This window comes from Megalops cyprinoides, chromosome 16 (genome assembly GCF_013368585.1).
Source record: "Megalops cyprinoides isolate fMegCyp1 chromosome 16, fMegCyp1.pri, whole genome shotgun sequence".
NCBI lineage: Eukaryota > Metazoa > Chordata > Actinopteri > Elopiformes > Megalopidae > Megalops > Megalops cyprinoides.
In genome coordinates this window covers 10,642,807-10,660,044 of record NC_050598.1, presented here as the reverse complement: position 1 = coordinate 10,660,044, position 17,238 = coordinate 10,642,807, and positions in this window count along the sequence as shown.

The window sequence follows — 17,238 nt, the reverse complement described above, 5'->3', positions numbered from 1 at the left end:
TGTGTTCCCACAGCATTAATTAGTACAATTCATCAAAATATCACAATCAACCCGAGTTGTGAGTTTTGTTTTTCCATAATACATTCAGGGTCAATAGGATTAATTACCCCTCATCAAAATGAAACAGCCCTATACAGCCTGCATACAACCAATGAAGCAGCATTGTTTGCCTGTTATTGAGTCTCTAAGAAAACACAACACAACGCAACAAAATGCCCGGGGGCTTGTGTCTGTATTGGGTTGCAGATAGATGGATTCCAAGACTAACAGTGAGTCCATCAAAAGGGGGAGAAAAGAAAAGCTTCCAGCGTACTGCCAACAGAAATGTTTCTTTTACAGAACAGTGTCCAGAATGGCAACCTTTATCATTAGCCAGTCATAATTGCATCGTCTCAGTTTCATAGACTCAAAAAAAGGACCATCCTTGTCCTATTATATCCCTGTCACTTGACCCTATTGCAGATCTGAGTTCATATTTTTTTTCCAGGGGCAGATAAAGGTCTTCACCATAAAATAGCTTTTATTTCCTTTGTCTGCTGTTCAGCCTGGGGAGGAAAGCATTTATGTGTTTTAAAAAATATGTTGGGACTGCAAATAGTCACTGTTCTTCAAGCAGTCAGGGAAGTCAAATGTCATGTCAAGAATTCTACTATTTAAGTGTCTAAGTATTCACTTCTTGACGCAAAGACTAAAATGATTTAATTATGAAATAAAGGTTTGTTTTGTGCTTTGGGCGATTCATCTGAATAGCCAAGCCAGGGTCCTCTTTTTTTTCTTAATCCAACTTAATCTTGAGGTAAAATAATAACTCTGATACTTAATTTCGGAAGGAATTATAATAACTAATTGGCTGTAGACTGAGACCGAATGTTCCTGGAAGAACTTCTTGCTTAAAAATGTCTCTGTTCATGACACAGAGCCATGTCTTATGTCTCCGAGCTGTATTCCTGTCGGTACACCCATGAGCACCGCCACGCAACACGGGACGGCTGTTTCCACTGCTAAGTAACCCTCACCAAACATTCCTTTGTAGCTGAGCCTGGAAAAAACTAAAATACATCTACGTTTCTCCCTGGTCTTCTTCTTTAATTATATTCAAAGCCCCTGCCTAATGGATAATTACATGTGAAACATTAGTTCTTCACTTGACCCTCCTTTACACCGGGGTTAATTGTGCCTTTAGGCACAGGATTAAGCCTTTACTCCTTTTGACGAGAACACAAAACATTTACAACAGATTAGTCAGTCTGACACAGGGTAGGTCTGTCACAGCAGTCTGTAGTGTACCGTATCGCTACCCAAAGCGAGTCATATTTTCTGATATAGTCACAGCGTTTTACTTTTTTTGTTGTGCCTTTTGTCCTGTTGACACAAACTTGCTTGAGTTACAATGTTTTGTGTTCTCCAAGGCGAATTGTCACAAAAGAGCACTCTGTGGTTTCCATGCTGCCTTCAGCAATTTATAAGATTTTCTCATGGAAGGCAAAAAAAGCAAACTTTAAAACAGGCATTGTGAATCTCTGAGGTCATCCAGAAGACTACAGAAATGCTTGCGCCTTCTACCGTATAGTGAAATACAATTCTAATCTGTTCAAAACAAATCAAATTGAGAAAATAAACATGCGAATGAGACACAGAGCCTTAATAAAGTTTGGTTTTGATTTGATGACCTCCTCTCTTTTGGATATTTTTTCCCTCCCTTTGTACTGAGGTAACTGAGAAAATCATTCCACTTTAACCAAGTTCCAGTACTACCTGCACTCTCACCTACTTGCATTCTGAATGCATTAAGTAATGGAGGTAATAAAAGTAATTACTATACCTGAACCTTTTAGTGTTGAAGGGGAGGGAAAAAATGCAGCTTTTGAAAAAAAAAAACACATTTTCATACCATTTCAAAACTGCTGTGCTGCTTAATGTGAATGTGAATTTAACTTTCAGCTGAAAGAGCTAATGTGTTCATGGCCTAGGGGACAGGTACAAGTATCCATTTTCCTTATGACTTTTTAAGCAGACTTTTTGAGGGTAAAAGGGAGGTTAGAGTCAAACCAGATGCCTGCACAGGGCTTTGATCCACTGGACTGCAGACAGCCAGGCTGCCTCCCAGCACCTTCACACTGGGAACTAGGCAGCGGCAGAATGAGCTGCTTCACCTCAGCAATTACGCCGCGCGCTGAATGCCTGTCATCAGGGCAACAAAAGCCTCATCAGAGGTTTATTATGACCATAGAAACTCCACTCAGCATGCCAAAGCACAGTGGGAAACTCTCCAAGGAATTCCTCCAGACGCAGGCGTGCCAGGCAATGAGCTTTGCACACGTCGCCCTCTACTGGTGAGCTAGTTAAGGATGTACAATAATATGCTTCAGCTGAGGCCTTTCTGGGTACTTTAAATTTACATTGTCAAATTTTCAAATTTACATCCATGGAATAGCAATATCACACATGTTAATGATCAAATCATTTATCTTAGAAAAAAGTTCTTCCGATGATATGTATGATTAACAGTTTAAAGTTACTTAAAGAAGAACTTAAAGTTCTCTGCTTCAGTAATTCATCAAATTCATGATTTACAAATTCATAATTTACATTAAATTATAAACTTGTGTAACTGAATTCTTAATCATAATGAGGAGCTATTTTCACAAATTAAGCTTTCTAAAAAATGTGCAATGCTCAGAAGTGCATTAAGATTAATTATTTCTACATAACATGAGTTTTTTATAGAGTCAAGTGAGCAGTGTATTCACCCCGAGCCACATTTAACCTGTGTAATTTTTTACATGAGTGTTGATCATTTTATTGTAATTACATGGGTATTAAAGGCAGAGGTTTTGAGCTTCTCTCAGCGGCTGCAGTCAGTTGACACAACATCTCCCTCTTGTGGCAACGCAAGGATGTGTCACCTTTTTCCTGCAAGTCATTTTTACTTCCTGATGTTATTATGAGCAGTTTAGTATACAGCAGTTTTGTTGTGTTTTATATTGATATTATTGAGTCATTATTGGAAAAGTTATGTTGTATAAATGGATAACATTGTAAGTTGCTCTGGATAAGATGCCAAAATGCCAAAAGATGATAAATGCCAAAAATGTAAAATGTAAATGTAAAGGCAATATACTAAGACCACTTATATATTTTCTATTAGATACTTTTAGATTTACTTCAGTGCTTAAGGGAATCCAATGGGAGGATGCTGCTATAATTTTGTCTGGCCAACCATTGAAACCTGGCCACTCCTTGTGGTTTTTGCTTGTGTTGTACTCTGCCTCATTTGTAAGTCGCTTTGGCTAAAAGGCATCTGCCAAATGAATAAATGTAAATGTAAATTTTATGCCATCATTGAAATGGTCAAAATTATTTAGTTACTAAAACAGCTTTACTTGTCATTCATGCCAATCAGTTTTATCTGAACAATCATAATTTTGTTATAAAAGAGATGTTTGGCATATACAACATACAGATATACATAAAATATTGTGATTCATAGATTTATGATATATGAGTACTTTAAACACACATAATGTAAAGTCATGCCAAATTTCATGACACTGACATTTGTCATTGGTTTTATTACACGATTTAAACAAGAAAAACAAAAACATCAGCTTTCCAAAATGATCTTTTAATTGGTTATTACAATGAACAAAGTGGATCCTTTATGGACATGTACAATATTTTAAATGTAGCCAACTGTCTTTGCTCTGCACAACTAGTTCCAGGGACATTGACTACAGTGAAGTCTAGCATTGGTAGATTATGTTCACAGAAGAACAATGATACATTTATGTAATTGGTACAGTTTTCTTCAGTATAATTCAGTATAACATTGTTTCTGCTGGGGACAGCTAAAGCTACCTGGATAACCACAGGTAACAGGCCTCAGTTCATTTCTACAGATTTTTCAACATACTTCAAGGCTTATGACATCAAGCACAGCAGGATGGCTGTCTACAACCCAAAAGCAAATGGTAGGGTTTAATGAGTCCCTGAAAAGTGAGATTGGCCATTAACTGAGACAGAGCTGCAGTGTTGACCCTGGTCTGCTGATGACATGCCTATTATCAAGCAACAATACATTCAACCACTTCATCTGGCCTTTCTAATGGCAGGGCCGTGACCTAAAGCTGCTCTTGGACCACCTAACCTCCATGAATAACATGATAAAGGAAAACCAAAGGTGAATGAAAGCATGCTTTGACAGAATGCATCGTGCTGTGATTTCGCCTCTGAGAACAGGAGACTCGGTCAGGATAAGGAAGCACCGCCACGCAACCAAGCTGCATTCGTGCTGGTCACACCTTAACGTGCCACAAAAAATCCGGGACTAGCCCCCTCCCACCTCCAACATGGATCACAATGGCTCAAGATGCAACAAATGAACCCTCCATCACTTTTGGAACAGAGAACGAAAAGCAGGAACCCATGGTTCCACATGAGTAGATATGCCAGTAATGGCATACAGGGAAACACGCTCTGGCCATCAGCCCTCTCAAACAGTTTACGCTTGCAACAGCCTAATGTGTTAACTTACATTATTAGCATTTAGCAGACGCTCTTATCCAGAGCAACTTACATTTCAATTGTATGTTTTTTTTACATGTTGCCTATTTATACAGCTGGATATTTACTGAGGCAATTGTGGGTTAACAGCTGATGGGATCAATGCAAATATTTTTGGAGTTCTGTCATTATTTCGGCAATAAATGTCCTTTCTCAAGAGGATTCATTTTTTATACACAACATGAATCTGTCATAGTAATTACCAATAATACGTCTTAGGTGGCTTCCATCTCTAGTTCTTTGCTTTAGTCCGAATCAGTTTGCATGCAAACAAGTATTTTGCATCATTTTGGTTCCTTTGGTTTCAGACCTCAAAAATTCAAATGTACTGGAATATCTGTGCAAGGTGCAATATGATGGCATGCATACATACTCACTCAAATCCCTTTGTGAACATAGCGCACCAAGATTTCACACCAGGGAATTTTAGGAGAAACTGTATTTCAGTTTGTTTATAATTGATCTGAAACCTCCTTTCGTGGTCCAGTTTTTTTTTTTTTTTTTTTCGGTGAGCTCTGTGGTGTGAAACAAGTTTAAGCACCTGTCAAAAGGAATCCCATGTGGTTAATGAGCTCTTTTCCGAAACATCGCCTCCAATAGAACCAGATGTACAAGCCACCTGACTGTACTCAGTGGTGCAAAGAACATAAAATTGTCTGTGCTGGGACAGCAAACTTACACCTCAATAATTAGGTGAGAATTTGCCAATGGCAACACTAGCAGGGTAGTTAATAAGAGAAGGCTGCTTGTTTTTCTTGTTTAGGGCAGGACAACCTCTGTACTGTTGGTGCATGAAGACATACTTATTCTGCAAGTGATGAAGTACAAGCATGTGGGGTATGACATTCTTACAAAATTCATTTGAAAAAGTAAACATGCACGTCAGTCTTTTCGCCAGAAACTGACCGATGTAGGCTGCTAAGAAATGAGGTTGAAGGGTCTGTCTGATGATTTTACCTTTTAATTTGACCAATTAATAATTTAATTGACTCTGAATAAATGAATAAATCTGACCAATTGTATTTGATTGTTACCTCATGCACTGTTAGAGATTGGCTAGCCCATTTTCTTGGCAACCTTGTTCTGGCTTGAGTGCAAATGCTGAATTAGATCAGGCAGCTAGTTAGCAAATATTAGAAGTGATGAAGAAATGAAATGTACCATACTCTTGTACTTTACAAAGGAAATGAACCAAGATGGAGAGTGGGGACAATGAATATCCAGAACATAGTGTGGGTGAGAATCTAACCACTAATGATACTGATTGTGATGGATTATCGGCAAAAAGGCTAAGAGCATATAAAAGTCCCCTTTTAGTAGTGTGTTAATGACATTACACATTTTGTGAATATATAGTCAATGCAACTGTATGGTTTTGGACTTAATTTAGGCTAAGGACCACTGTTTTTTTTACCCAAATAGCCCTCTAGCATCAAAACTTCTGGAACCCCTGTTGTGTGTAAAGGATACAAAACTGTTGTAAAGTACATTTATTGTGAAGTTCCCCAAAAACCATTACATCATCAATCCTGTGCACGTCTAAACCGAAACATGCTAGTGCCATGAAGGAACAGACACAAATCACATACAGTGGCACACATATTTCTCCCACTCTCCTTCAGTTCATGTGAATTCATGAAAACTCACGCCATAGTTTTGGTAACGAGGCAGTCTTGGGCAGCAGTGTAGCACAGTGGTAATGAGCAGACCTTGTAGCCTAAAGGTTGTTGGTTTGATTTATCCCTGGGGCACTGCTGTTGTACCCTTAGGCAAGGTACTTAAATAGCATATTTCAAAAACGTTATCTTCAGCAAAACTATTCTCTTCAGCACCAGCAGATGTCGCTAAATACCTAGTTACATTTTGAACCGTTTTCTGCATTGTCACTGTTTGTTTTTAAAAGAAAATTCCCACTATCATTCTAATACGGGTTATGTGCTTACATATTTTTCCAAAAAACAGACTGAGCAGACAGCATCCACCAGAAGTAACATATGTTATTATTGAAATGGTAACAGAGACATTTAGAAATATTGTATTAGAAGAGTTATAAGAACAGTTCAATTATTTACTGGTAATAAATTGATATACTGTTGTGTTGCACAAAACTGTCATTGGAGTGCAGCTGTATCTCCACCTACATAGAAAGACTGCTTTCCCTCCAAATAGCTTTCTATTGTCTATCAGACTCTTGGTCTAAGAGATTCTCTTTATTAAAAAGAACATACAGTGCTTGCATTTTACACAACTTATTTACATATCTGCATTTTTAGCAACCGAGGCTGTGTAATTTGAGGCTCTGTCAGGGCTACAAATTGTGTGTACAGCCTGGGATTTGAACCCATTACAGTCCTAACCATGACTACAGATTGTTGCCTTTATGCATACAAGTGCGAAATGGTGGCCAGCCCTGCAGGGAGCTGTGGCCATGTCTCTCTCAAAGAACCTCATCAGTATGTAACTGTTATTGATTTCCTTTTCACGATAGCCATGTCCATTCCTTGTCTCACCATTAAGTGCAATCCAATGAAGACCGTTCCTAGAGTTGAGCCCTGTGACTCATAAAATGTCCGATGGAATGATTAGAATAATATTGCTACCTCTTGCACTAGACTTTTTCCTACCCTTGGAAAGTAAAATTAATCTGCTTTATTCCATTATCTCCCTCCACCACACTTCAAAGGTATTTTTGCCATTATTTTGGTTATTTAAAAGCAAAAAACACTATAGATCAATCATTAAATTGTTGTTTTTTTTTCCATCCTAGCTGAACCCTTATCTAAAATTTTACTTTATTATACATGTTATATTATTCAGATGCAAAATACAGCTCCATGGATAGAAATGTCTATGACTTGAATTAGATATGATATAGCTATTATAAGTATTGTGCATACAGTTAAAATGCAGCAAACATGCCAATGTTACGTTATTGTGGTATTTGAGCTCAGCTCTGTGAGGTCAGAAAACATACTGCAGTAAAATGCTCTGAGGCAAAGGTCATGAACTTACAATTTCATGTATTTATTGGCATTTGTGGGCTATTTTAATGTATTAGACTGCTTGGAATACTTCCAATACTTGGAATACTTGCTGTAGAGCATAAAGCAAATTTGTTCTATGGAATGCATGCCAACTGATTCCCATAACGTATTTAGTGTCTATCCACAGGCAAAATGTAAGGTCCTAACCTTTTTTAGATTCTCTGCATCACATTTTCATCCAACAGGAGTGAAATCTGTGCCAGCACGGTGGTTATTTTTGGTTGGTTGACTTCTAAGAGGTTGACTACGTTCTAAGAGGTTAAACTGAATGGTCAACAGGTATGAAAATGTTTAACAAGTAGGAGGAAACCTTCTGGTATAATCCGGTCTGAAGAGCGAGAAAGATACACCATAGTGGTAGTGGGAAACTGGGGTTATCCTGTGGTTTTCCTCAATTCAGATATGGACAGCAGTGGAGTGAAAATAACCAGGAGGATAGGAATTCAAATCTGGGGCCTGAGATCGTACCTGGTACTTCACCTCAAACAGCTTCAGTAATGAATGAGCTGCATAACAGGGTTGCCTACTAAGCAGATAAATAATGTAACAGCAGATAAGGCTGTTTGCTGTCAAACATAATGTGTCTGAGCCTTTAGGAAGAGTGATGGGAATTCGTTTATCACAGCAACGGCAAGCCTGCTTAACATGCACTAAATTACTTGTGACACATTCGAGAGCCCTGGCCTTGCAGAGACTGCTCCTGGTAAGCTCCTTCTGTTATCATTGGTCCCCCCATAGCAGGCTTAAATGCTACAAGGCCCTCAAAACTAAAAGAGAAACCTCACATACAGAAAATTCTCCCCTGCCCTGAAGAGGCCAATAACTTAAGCTGGTACTCATAATAGTCCAGAATTACTATGTAGCACCAATGTTTATAGCAGGTGCAAATGAGTGCTGTGTGTGCTATTTGCTTTGAACTCAAAGAGCAAACCAAATGACTGTTTTTCCTTTTCTTCTATTCATGGGAGCTGCATCAGCCTGCCATCTCTGCCCACTCATCTTATTTCCTCACATTCATTGCCTCTTCTCACTTCACCATATGAATGGTGCTAAAAACCACTGCCTCTTGGCACAGAAGTTTCCTTGTTGTGGGTGGCAAAAGATGAAGCCATTTATCTCAGGCAGGGGGGAAATCGAACGTCCTCTGTTGTGTGTTTGAAGTGCTCAAGCTGTGCCCATATGTTTGGGTACGGCACTCACATATTCTCAAAATCCATCTATGTGAAGAGTTTGTAATAACAATATTTTAAAAGGTTTGGGTAAATTAAATGTCAAATACCATGTGCAGACCCAATGATCCAGTGTTAAAAGATTTTGCTATGACAAACCTTTGTGAATTACTTCACATCATCATAAAGGAGAATGCATGTAAAATATGTGTGATGAGATTTCAACTTGAACTTCAGAGACAGTACTATTGGAGTGAGATATTTTATTTTGAGTGCATTTTGACTTGCTGAGTGCGTTGTAAAATGATCACAGGGAGCTCTCTCTCTCTCTCTCTCTCTCTCTCTCTTTCTCTCTCTTGTTCTCTCTCTCTCTCTTTCTCTCTCTCAGGTGAGCACTGAGAGGAACCTGCTCACATACATTCAGCAGTGGTAGCCGTCAATAGAACTGGAACAGTGAAGGCTATTGCGCTTACCTGGATTGAGGTCTCTGTCAACCGAATCGCTCTCTCTGGAAAGTGTAGAAACCATGTCCTAGTCTAGGACTGCTGCACTCATTTCTGTTGAAGCAGAACAGCATGAGTTTTGTGCTGCTCATTGCTAACACCCCTGAGCTCTGAAGATCAAACTGTAGAATTGGTGAAAGAAAACATGTCCTCTGATTTCCGCACAGTTCTTGTGCCTACACTTTGTATATCTGTGAGAAAACGTTTCTGTATGTCTGTCCATACCAGATCCCCAGATAAAACGCAGCAGAACCAAAGTCTTCTGGGATGAATGCTGATGTGAATGTCATTTGCAGAAATTGTCCAAACTGCTTGTTCAGCTAAACGATACCCTTTGAAACAGAGTTTTCAACAAGTTTGTTCTTAGAACTTAGAACATTTCACATGCTATTTTCTGTTAAACTTTAGTGGCCACATATTTGACTCCAAAAATTATTAAATTTTTTCTCCCCATTTGTTCAATAAATGTCAAATGTTGCAGTGCAATTCAAAAATTTTATAATTAGCTAGCTAGCTGCTTGACTGCATGATTTGTGTTAGATTTCAAATGCAAAACATTGTCTCTGCTTTGTTTGCAACTTAACATGTTCAATTATGTGCTCCTACTATTGTTTGAAAAAGCTTATGAATTTTATAGAGAGCTGTCTATTTTTAGCAGGATACGATTTAAAATCACTGGCAATAGCGAAACAAAATGCATAATAATATAGCGATATTTTTTGTGAGGCCAGATATTAAAGACATAATGCTTGCAACAAACAAAAATGATCTGAACAGTCCATAGAATTTCAGGATGGTTAAACAGAAATATAGAGCAAAATAACAATTACAGTGACATGTTCAACATTTGAAAGCAGTGTTAGAGCTGTAAAGTGACTTTGTATCTAAAACTTGATGGATAAGTTTTCTATTGCAGACGAACAAAAGCCTATCTCATGGTACGCCTTGTGGAGAACACTGGTTAATGACTGCTTCTTGAATCCTTGAGCCGTCCTCAGAAATTCTGACATGACATTTTTCAGCCCAACTAACTTGAATATACACGGGCAAATATAGCATTACATTTCAAGGATGTAGTTCACTTTTTATTCTGACACTATGTCACTGACCGAGGGAATGTTAAATCAATAGCCCTTGAGCATCAAACAGTGTGCTTGTATCTGTGCTTATTTTTTCCCATACAAAGTGAGTACTCCTACAATGTTTTTTAATTCTCTGCAAAGAGGCTGCCAAGCTGCCATTCTCTGCAAAGTTTAATGCAGGCTGCCACTCACCTGACAGGAGATGAGTATGCTGAAACTGATAAATTGAAAGTGGCACTGCAGGTGACAGCGTGACTGAGGCACAGGTGCATTGAGAGAGACTCATACAGTGAGACACTTCACATTTCTGACATATCGTGGTGTGTGTGTGTGTGTGTGTGTGTGTGTGTGTGTGTGTGTGTGTGTTTGTGTGTGTGTGCACGCACGCGTGCGTGTTTGTGCGTGTGTGCCAGAGCTGCTGGAGTGAGAGCAGCTAAACTCTGTCTCTATGGCAACAGAGAGCCGGTTGCAGGATGTGTTCAGTGACTTTAGCAGCATGTGGCTACCTGACTGGGGCGCAGATAGATCTGGGTAAAAACACGGGGTGCACATTCCCCCGACAATGGTACGTGCCACGTGTCAATCAACCGCTCAGCAAGGTTCTGGCCCCATTAGGGACATCTGTCCGACACTGGGTGCCTGCCACGCTTGGCAACTCAGCCCAAGAAGACACCGCCACAGACACAGCGCCCTGGGGACATGCGAGCGCAGCTCTGACGGCCTTCAGACAGACATGAATAAGCAATCCGGGCAGAGCTGTAGGGACTATTAAACGCATGCAGAACAGGGGATAGCAGGCTGCATGAGAATGAGCTCCGCTGGAAAGCTCAAAGGTTTAAAAACCGAATCTATAAATAAATGTAACCCCTCTCCCTGGCTGTGGGGGCTTCGAATGCCTCCCAAGGTCAAAATTTTTATAATCCTGCCCCTTCTAGGTCCTGAACTGGGTATGACATATCACTCCAAACACATTCAGTTTCATAATAATAAAAGAATAATTTAAAGAAAATAATAAAATCGGACATACTCTTGCAGGGAATGTGATACTCGTGTACCAGTTGAAAATACATCTCATTTTGAATGCATAAAGTATCCTCGGACAACCATTATTTACAATATTTGATACTGTAAAACTTCACTGTAGCAACAGTAGCACAGTAGCAACCACATACTGTATATCTTCACAGTAGCAAGTAGCAACTAGTAATATACTATGTGCATTTAACCATTCATTCCTTTGACTGCCGCGACAGCTGTCTCGCTCCTTTTGAGACAGGCGGTTGCAACTGATGGATCTGATGCCCCAGCTGAGCTCCAGTAGGACTCCAAAGTGCTACAACAATTAAACTCTGAAAATAATTTTGTAATGTCAGACAGCCAGTATGACAACACATGGGAATCAATAATATTAAACTGAAAATCAAACAACAAACCAAGTGCAGCCAGTATCTTTCAAGTGAGAAATAATACAAGTCATTGTTAATACCTGTAATATACCTTTAACATCCATGCCATGTCAATGCAACAAAAAATGCAAAAAAAAAAACAAGGAGTGCTAAATATAGTCACACGTAAACACAGACAAGAGTGTGTGATTAAAGTGACAAATTTTAAGAAGGCTACAGAATATAGATGTGACTGCAGGACCAAATGAAGCTGTCTTGAGTAGGTACTTCATTCATGAATAGAAATGATGGGCACAATGGGCGAGGTACACTGTCGCCTAGATAGTTTGTCAGTTGCCTAGCAGCTTCCATTTACTGAGTAGCTTTTACTGCAGTAGATGCAGAGAGTCAGAGCTCTGTTTCTTGTGTGTGAGGCTCAGAAAAACAAACACTTCCCTGCTTCAGTGTTTCTTTTTAATTACCGAGCAACTGCATTTTCTCAGTTGTCATGAAGGAATAATGGCAGATAAAAGGCAAATACTGAAAGACACAGGGAAAAGCCTTTACAATGAGACTACACTTTCAGTCTCATTACAATGAGCACTAGGATCACATAATCAGGGACTCAGGTCTTTTTCTCAATGAGACATTCTCCTTTGTGCTTTCATCTTACATTCATGGGAGGCCAATTACAATATTTCAATCCATAATTTGCTCTGTTGTTTACAATTATCTGATTGCCTCCAGCTTAATTATTTCTTTTAGTTCAATTGTGTATGATGCAAAATTGCATGTTGATTGATAGCAGTCACTAAATTAATGCTAAAGTTATCATGATTGACAGAAATATGTCATACTTAACCAGAGAATCAGTGATCATTAGTGACCCATTTCAGCAATGAATCCAAGTATAATTCTGAAGCAGCTGCAGGTACTTTGAGAACATCTTTCATGCCCTTTAGCGTAATGGTTAATGAGATTACAAATAGAATTGAAACAAATCTGGGATAAAATTATCAAGACAACTGTACAGTCTTGCATTATGAAGCATAACAAAGGAACATGTTTACACAACCATCTCCATTATCAACACCAACCACCACCTATACCATTCATATCATCATAGCTATGAGTAAGTAGTCATTTTATGAACCACCCATTTAAAAATTAAGTTATGCCCCACCATACATTTTTTGTCCAATTTTTTTTTTTTTAGGCTAGAGGTGGCTAATTGCTGTCAGTTAAAGAGGTGACGGCATACCACTTCTTTGTATTTGCATCAATTTAAATGTTTGTATTGAAGGCAATTGCATTACTGTAGCCAATTGAATGCATTGCTGGGTGTAAATTGGACTGACCAGTCAAGAACTCCTCTGTAAAGAGCGTGAATATCTAGAGGTAAGACCAACAGGAAGAGTAGAACCAATTGGGCAGGTGCCAAAGGAAGTACACACTGTGGAGGATTACTTTGGAAGAGCTGCCGGCACGACAGTGTTACATGCAAGTGCATGAGCATCAAACAGAGGCTATGGGAGCCAGGCCTCGCCTGTTTCCTAGAGCAAAGACTACAGCACTTCCCCGGGTGTTCACAGTGCCCCAAACACTTGCTGTGCAGTCCGCTGTCGCTGTCAGATTCAGGCAGGCTCCAGGATTATCCCTTATCCATTAGTCACACATTTTATAAGCCATGCATCATTTATAGCTGTGTGTCAGCAAGTCCGGGCTGTGAAATTGGCCCGCATTATTGGTAAATTCAATTACATTATTGCAGTAACTGCAGCCAGGCGGTTGCTATTGTGCTCTCGCTTTCCTGACAATGCTCCCCAAGCTTCGCCATCCAGCCCGAGCTCCAGTGACAGGTCTGACCTTTTTTAAAAAGGTCTTCATTTCCTCAATAGTTTTTATCCTTATGGACACAAGGAGGAGCAAAGAGGACAATCGATATCTGCATTACCACTTCTGTTGTTTGATTTAGTATTCGCTTAGTGGAGCTGCCACACTCATCTACCAGCTGCTATTGATTTATACATACACACCTGACACACTTCTGGATGAACTCTCTCATATAAATAAACCATAGTTCCATTCATTAAATCAGAGGAATTCTGGTCCCTAGCTACTGTATCCACAGGGGAACATGGGAGAATGTTTGAAACATAAAATATTAATGCAAGACCAACATTTTTATATTATTAATAGTTTTTGCTATATTATTGATAAAAATCACTATTAAGAAGATGCACCCCAGAATACTGCCACAAAATGAATAAAATATGTGTGCAAAGCAATGTCGTTTTTTCAACACAAAATAAGGTAAGCAGGATTGTGGCAAGAATGCCACATATGCCACAATTGAGCATTTAACAAAAATCCCCAGGTGGCAAATCACTTGAGCTCAGTACCTTGTGCCTTTGTTGTGCGTTTTCCAGGAGTTTTCACTTTTCATGTAATGCAGTCTTTTGAAGGCTCTCAAACCTTCAGCTCCGGTGCTGCCGTAGCAAGATTTTTCCAGCAGATCTGAGACAGCTAAGCAGTTATGACAAAGGCAATATTACAGTCTGGGAACGTCTTTATTGCCTCTGTTTCCGCTGCCTTTTCTTGTTCCGAGTATTGAGGCTGATTACACGCCTACAGTTTATCCTGTCCCTCTCTTGCTGAATACACTTACAGAGGAGGCTTGTGTGGAGCCTCAGCTCTTTTTCTGTCTTTCTTTTAAGGCTTTGGAGTAGAGAGCGCAGTCTGGGGCTCAGACTCAGGCAAAGAGCTAACTGCTTGTTTTTTAACTTTTGGTATCAAATTCATGTAAGTGCTCCATTTCTCTATTTCTTTCAGTACAGCACAGTAGTCAGTGAATTGAACAAATCCTGTACAGAAATATAATATATGGATTTTGAGTAAAACACACAACAAACTGATGCTGTCTAACTTGATGTTGATGTACTAGGGAAGCCTTGCAGCAATGTAGCTCCACTGCTGTGTCATGTTAGGTCTAGCTAGCTAGGTAGCTTCAAAGATATGTGATGTCCCTAACTAGCAGGCTGAGTAACTAATGAAATGCAGTATAGATGAGCTCTGTTTGAACACTAAGATGCTATGTCATAATGCTTGGTTTAATATAGCTTGATACCAACAACAAACAAAGCTGTATCGCCAGTGTACACTCAAAGTAGGTACGGTAGGATAGTTATCAAGCTAACTACAAATTGATATGAATTAATATCTGTTCCACAAATACTAATGACAGAATGAAAATCATGAAATTCTGAAGGGATGTAGAGAGTAAGATGATGTTAGATCATTTTAACGTGGTCCTGTTCCAAATCGATAGATCTCACAGACTAAAATACACATACACGGCCTTTCTCTCACCAAGTATAATTCTCCTTCATAATTCTATTACGAAAAAAAATCTGGTAGACTCAGGTCTTTGTTTCTGTGTGGACGAATGGTATGAATGTTTGCACTGATCTCATCCAAATGACAGTTACTACATAAAAAACGGACACCACAAGGCAGTCATTATTTCCATCAAGGAAGTATTTATCACATGGTGAGGATTTTAGCTCCAGAAATGTGCTGGTAGTCATATTGAGCTATATCATGCCTTTGTCTGATCTAGTTTGACATTAAGGATTGGCCTCCTGTTTACCACTGCTTCTTCTTTTCTTTCCTGTTTTACTGTCATCATTTACTAGACACTCTATTGCAGGGTGACATGCAACACACAGCAGTTAGAATGTCACAGTGAACAAAGTCTAGAACAAAACACAAATGCATTAAGAATGTTACTGAGTTACTAGATAAGCATGTACACATTTTTGCCACAAAAGAATGAAGAGAATATAAACTCAGGGAAATTTTAGTGAGGGAAATGAAGCATCTTCAGGAGACAACAAAAGATTACAAGAGACCAGGTAGTCCTATCGTTGTCAAGCACGTCCATAATACTTGTTATCGTTACCTATACTTTATTATGTAACTTTAATATAATGGATCCCTGCAAATATGGGGTTAAATGGCATGTCTAAGTAGACCGCAGATTCATGCACAGCTGTCTTAACCCAAGCTGCCTTCTGTACTTGTCAGCACTGCTTCTGGCCCAGCTGATCTGTAGGCGAGGTTAACTGCCCTCCAATGAGTTCCCCTCACTCCGGATTTGTGGCAATGACAGCTCTTTAATACAGCTCCAGCGAATACTCGCAGAGTTCCAAGGAGTGTCTCCATGGCACTTGACAAGATGAGATGCTCCCACCCAATTCCCTAAGTGCTTCTGTACATCAGACAGTAACCTCGTACAGAGGAAGTACCAAATCAGGGGGAAATCACGCAGGAGTCACCCTAAGCCTATGACTGCTGACAGCAAACATGAGACCTCACTTACCCCAAATAGCGGTTTATGGGTTTTATATCCGGTCAAAGCTCAGTCCTGGTACTTCCTGTTTCACTCATTATCTGTCCCTTGTTGCACAATCCCGTCTGTATCAATTTGTTCACTCATTCACTGTCAGCGTGCGTGTTTTTCAAGCAGGAAAGCAAACATATGCCTTGAGAGGCCGCATCAGTAAGCTGTTTCAATAGCCCCAGGGCATCTGACAGCCAAAGCTATGCAAATGCACAAATACAATATTGACTGCATCACCAGTAAGACATGAATAATACCACTGAATTAAAACATGGACAATAATTAATGGCAGATGATAAATGAATATCATCTATTTTCCCTATGATGTTCTCAAAGGAGACATGTAGTACAATGCAAAACCATTATTTTTGCCTGTATAAATACCCAAGGAAAGGGATTTTTTTTTTTCATTTTAATGAAAATGTCACAGTTGTCCTTGGGACAAAAACAGAGAAGATTGATTGCAGAGATTGACTGTAATCAAACTAGCTCTTATTTTCAAGTATTAACATTGGAAGTGAAACTGTAGACCTTGTAATTGTGTTTCTGAACCATGAGCCTTACAATGCCATCAATTGTGAGATATATAAAGCACTTTTCCCTACATGTTACAGCATCAAAAAGATGTGAAGATTTTGCATTTTAAAAGCACAGTAGTGGAGTAATTCAAGATTACTTAAACATGTAAACACGCTCTCAACAACTCCTGGAGTCATGACTGGTTGTTCTTAACGCGGTGGTCGTAGAACCAATCAGTCCCATTTGTATTAGGCTGCATGTGATGAGTTGGGATGGATGGTACAATAAGCCACACAGCCAGCAGAGTTGTTCCCACACTCGCACTAAACATGAGCAAATATCCTGTTATTAATAGGCACTGTCCACTCAAATATAGCTAGGTAATATTACAATTGTAGAATGTTCCATGGACCCCTCAGAGTGTTTGTGTGTGTGTGTTGTGTGTTGGGGTGGGGTGGGGGGGGGGGGGGTAATGGTTGAACAAATGGAACAAATTATACCCCCCCCCCCCCCCCCCCAACACACACACACACACACAAACACTCTGAGGGGTCCATGGAACATTCTACAA